The sequence below is a fragment of the Juglans regia genome, chromosome 11, assembly GCF_001411555.2.
Source record: "Juglans regia cultivar Chandler chromosome 11, Walnut 2.0, whole genome shotgun sequence".
Taxonomy (NCBI): Eukaryota; Viridiplantae; Streptophyta; class Magnoliopsida; order Fagales; family Juglandaceae; genus Juglans; species Juglans regia.
The window spans coordinates 5,156,772-5,162,552 of NC_049911.1; positions in this window are offsets into that span (position 1 = coordinate 5,156,772).

The window sequence follows — 5,781 nt, forward strand, 5'->3', positions numbered from 1 at the left end:
TGGAGGTCTAGATTTCGATGTTTACATAAGTTTGAGCGAAGGCCAGGTTTGAGGTTTTACATACTATAATAAGAGGTTTGATGACAATAAGGTTTTAGAATTTTGAAAGCACTAGGACATGATTTTAAAGATATTTGGTTTGAGCTTTTGCATACTCATGTTGAGTGGACTATGAAATCTGAGGTTTTGAATATCTGTGGGCTAGGAAGTTAACTCAGATTGGAGGTATGGAAATTTGTAGATTATAAGAGATGATTTTATTTGTTTTTAAAGTTTTAGAATCTGGCAACCTTTTGGAATATATTCTAGGATGTTTGAGGTCTTAGATGGTGTGGGTTTTAAAAAGAAGATTCTGAAGAGAACTAAGGCTTTAGATTTTTTTTTTGTTTTTGTTTTTTTTAGATTTTAAGAAATGACTTTCTTTACACTTGGGGTTTTAGACCAGGTAGGCGTGCTTTGTTGACTATAGGTAAGGATCTTTTATAAGATGTAAGGTTTATATTTTTGAAGGTGCACATAAGTTCAATTGTACGATAAGTTTGAGGTTCTACAGACTATAAGTTTGAAGTAATTTCATATTTGATATGTATAGAAATTTGATAACTAAGACATGATCATGGGAATATTTCAGGTTTGAGGTTCTATAGACTATAAACATTTGAGGTTTGGATATCCGTGAGTTTAGGAAGGAATTTCATATTTGAGGTGTAGACTTGTAAAGAATACGAGATGATAATGTGGATATTTAAGGTTTTAGATTTTGCAGACTTTATGGTTGAGTTTTGAAGTTTAGGGATTTTAGATCCGACAAGCTTACTTTGTGGACTATAAGAGATAATCTTTATAGGATTTAAGGTTTAGATTTTTTTTTTTTTTTTGGTGTGGTTTAGATTCTAAAGATGTACGAGAGTTTAGAGCGATGTCGGGTTTACAATTATAGATGGTAGGAATGACTATATGAGTTGGTTAAAGATATGGCTAAGAATGTGTAAAACAAGTTCAAGATTTTATTGAGTCATTTATTTGTCTTTAACTTGTTTTAAATATTTTAACTGGTACATATATTTTGTTTATACATATTTTGTTTTCTTTCCTTAGAACGTTTAACCGAGTTTAAGATCTGAAGATGGCTGCTCGTCTTCGAGTACGAAACCCGGAAGATTTGAACGAAAACAACATGAGAGGGCCTGCACATTCGAGCAATTTAATCGAACTCATCCGCCCACCTTTGATGGAAGAGTCGATTCCAATGTAGCTAAGGATTGGAAATAAGTTCATCGATTTTACAGATTTCGGAAAGTGATTCTAATATAGTTTAAGATTTTAGAATTGCAGACTTACGAACCGATTTATAATGAGATTATAGTTTTTAATTCCGCAAGCTTGGTGTGCTAGCTTGAATTATTTTGGAGACTGATTAGGTTGTAACCATTAAAATGGGGTTGATCAGAGTTGAGTTATTGATATGAGAATTTTTCAGGAGAGAATATCTTTGGAGATGGAAGGTAATGATCTAGTTTGTATATTTTCTGAGGATTGAAGACGTTGATCTAGTTTAGAAAATGATTGTTTTTAGCTCGAGGTTACAGTGGCAGGTTTATGATTTGATCCGTATTAATTTTAAGGATAATAGATGGTGCAGATTTAGGAAATGATTCTTTTTGATTTTGAGAATATAGGTCTAGGTGATGGAAATGGTAGTGATGGATCACTTGCACATTTGGAGGATTATTGGTTTTGACTAAGGGTGCATGAGATCGATGCACAGTAGTGGTGAGAGTACATGGATTTAGGAGAGAACAAGTCCTAGTCTCATTTTTGGCTTAGAAGAAGTGGCTTTGGTAGGTGTTGAGGAGGAGTAGATACAATAGTATTAAATTGAAAAGATCTTGGCTTTGAGTTTTGATGAGATGATCGAAGTGTACGAAGAGGGTTACTCAATGGAATGATGGTTGGCAATAATTGTTGTGTTTACCTTCAGGAATTAATTGTGACTTGAGGACACATAGGAATTTAAATTGTGAGGGTATACTTTTCCTTTGAAGATTGAGCTTCCAGTCGAGAAAATTATGGGCATTGTTATTTAACTTGAAGAGAAATTGTTGGGTCGCCATGAATGGTGTATGATAAAATCTTGGAAGTTGAAGCTTAGGCATCAGCGGTGGATAACATAATCAAATATTTGAGATAATAAAGCATTAGGATCCATGGGTGTTGTGCAAATAGTTTTTGGTGGATTAAAGATTTTAGCAGTATGGCTTAACTTGAGGTCTAATAGTGATGTGCTATTGAAGGAACTAGTCGTGCTAATACTAGCTTATAGGAGTTGAATTAGGTGGGTGAGTTACCAAGAAAGCTTTGATAATATTTTGGTGAAGTCAATGGTAGTTTGTAATGAGTTTAGTCTCCGCTAGATTAGATGATATTCAGAATTCAGGTGATGAGCTTTGGGTTTAGGCTGTCAGGTAGAAGTTTATAGGCGCTCTTATTGGTTAACCGGGTTGGATTCGAGCCTTTTTAGGGTATGTATGTTCCTTATCTTAGACGAGACAAGTGTATTTTGAGGTGATATTACTTGTTTTCAATTTGGGATGCTGAACTTGATTGATACTGTTTTCAATCTTGTGCTCCATGGTATTGTTTTTATGAGGACATCAATTTTATGTATGTGGCGAATTATCAAAGTGCGCAGCAGGAGGATGATATTTTGGTTGTAATTAGGAGTCGTTTAAGGTTAGTACAGATTATTGAATGGAGCTATTAATCATTGGGATTCCTTAGGTGTTGTATTAAGGCTCTTGTTGAAAAGGAGATTTTGGATATCATAGTCGCCCTAGGAATACTAGGCGTGATGTGCCACTAGGGGACTAATGAGAGTATGATGGAATTGAGGATTTTCATTCAGTAAGCTTGTTGTGTTCTGATGATGTGATTTGTTGGGAGGTTGATGTTTATATTAAGAGTGTGTATTGTCTTAGAATAGTTATTCTGGAGTAATTGATGTAAATAAATGAGTATTTTGTGCGATAGAGAAAAATTAGAGTATGTATTATTTGGATGGAAAATGATTTTTAAGTGACATGAGTTAACTCTCCGGACTCTCGGGGACGGGGCGTTACAGCTTCGCATGGACGAACGCATCTTCCTATAGAAGAACACGAAGACGAAAACAAGTTCTTCTTCTCATCTTCTTCTTTGCATGCCCAAAACCTCCTAGAATATAGACGACAATCTTACAGCCCCTTTGTTTTTTTTTTCCTTTAATTTTCCTCTTGAAGAAAATTTGAAGTCCCCGTTGCACGTAAATTGTACAGCCTCTTTGGTTCCGTCCATTCAGTTAGTGGAAGAAGACCCAATTTTTAGCTATTAATTCCATTGTCGCTATTAGACAGAGTATCGTTTCTAGATCATTGAATATTCAGGTTCTTTTTTTTCCCTCTTGTCTCCCCCTAACTCAATTTTCTATGTATTCTACTCTGGTTCCAGGAAACTTGCATTCACTATAATATTGTTTTGTAATCCGGGCCATGAATAAATGTCTCTAAAAATTTGCTCATTAAGAAGTACCAAAATCTCATTCAACAGCTGAGCATTTCCAGAAGAAAAATCCTCCCAATTGAGCCCAACTCCAAGCCCCCGATTGCTCTGTTAAAATCTTCTCCCTTATTCCAAGTTCTCATATTCAAGAGGCCAAAGTCAGAGTTAATGCCAACATCGAAAATAGAGAAAACAAAGTTCAAAAGCTTTTCCTTGTACACCTAAAAGCAGAAAAAGCAGGTGATATGGAGATGGAGAGCGATGGATTTAGGATACGATATAGAGAGGAAGAGGGTTTTAGGGTATGATATGGAGAGGAAGAGGGAGAAGAAAACAAAATGGAGAGGGAGGAGAGATAGATGCTTTTTAGAGGGAGAAGAAAGCCACAAGATTGCTTTTGAGATAGATGTTGACGTGTTAGCCGGTTGCATCTCGGTTCCACATGGTCGGTTGTACCTAGTAGAATTGATTTTTCATTATCAATTTTTTTCCTTGTATTGATTACGACTTTCTATCTTCATTTCATGTATGACCATTGAGTGAAATCCTTGCTGCACAAGTGCACATGTTATTAACTGTTTATAGTGTTTACTGTTTAGTGTTTATGTAGTTATCTCTAAGTCAGTGTTCAGTGTTGTAATAAATGAGACTATTATAACTTATGGCTACATGTTATTTAGTTTTTGAACTATTGTATTTATATTTTTTTATTATTTTTTAAGTATTTTTTTATAGGTTCGTAATTAGGCTTTGGTGAGCCCAGAAGTCGAAAAAGAACCTTGAGTTAGCCCAATAAAAGGTCGAAGCTCCAACCTCCGATCGGAGTCGAAGTGAAAATTCTCCTCCAATGGAGGTCGGAAACAACTACTTCAACTCCGTTGGAGTCAGAGCTTAGGTCCTAGGTCCTAGTTCTATCATAGGAGAGAGAGAGAGAGAGAGAGAGGGAGAGAGAGAGAGAGAGAGGATGTTAGCTGTCCTAAGTCTCATAGGCATCTGGACACTTCCACTCCCTAATGCAGTAAGAATGTTTGTGTGGAGGGCCTGTAATGAAAGCTTGCCTACAATGGATAACTTGTTGAAAAGGAAAGTGGTGCCAGACAACACATGCCCAATCTGTCAATTTGAAATTGAAACATCAGCACATGTCCTATGGAATTGCGAGGCTGCTAAACATGTATGGAGCCAAGGCTGTCGAACGGTTTAGAAAATGAGTATTACACTCCCTTCTTTGAAAGGAATCTAAAACCATATGGTCACTGCCCTGCAGGAAAATTTGCTTACGGAGGTGGCTATGATAACACGACTACTATGGTCCAGAAGGAATGATTTTATTCATGGCAAAGGTTTTATGTACCCGAACCTACTCATCAGCATAGCCAAGAGGGAATTGGATCTATTCAACTACAGCCAGAACAGTGAGGACCCAGGCATACCAAGCACTAATGTTCATGCTGCTGCCAAATGGGCACGACCACCTGTAGGCAAGTACAAAATGAATGGGGATGCCACCCTCAATGAAGAAGAGGGCTTACTTGGCATTGAAGGTATTTTATGGGACAGTCATGGGCAGGTCATTGGCACCATCCAAGCTAAGAGGCGCCTGAAATTGAGTGCTTATCATGGAGAGGCCTATGCAATGATGATGAGCTCCATCTTCTGCAAAGAGGTGGGTGTGACAAAATTCGTCCTTAAGGGCGACACGATGCAGGCTGTAAACTTATTAAATACACCCCAAACCGACTAGAGCTATGGTGGTCTTCTCATTGAGGATGCCAAGCAACTTATGAATGCCTTTGTAGAGTGGATTGCAGTTCACACCAAGCGGGAAGGCAACACAGCAGCCCACCTTCTAGCACAAAATGCTCCTCATTAGTGTGGATTTGTATGAACTTTAGGAAATTCCTCTTTGTGTTTAGCATGTAGTAAATATTGAGTTACTGTAATCTCCAGTTCACAGTAATAAAATGGTTTCCAGTTTCAAAAAAAAAAAAAAGGGACCTTTGTTTCTGAAGGGGCTAAGGGACTTACTTCCCACTCTCAATACGATTAAACAGATTGTGATTATGTGATGTAAGACAATAAGAAATGCAACAGCTCATGATTGTGATCATTTGTAGCACAATACATACATCAACTTTTGATTCTCCTAAAACTACAAAACATGTTATATGACTCAACAAGATAATCAAGAATGATGAGAACCAGGGTGGGCCTGCCCTTGAAGATCTTTTGAAAGTTTCAGAT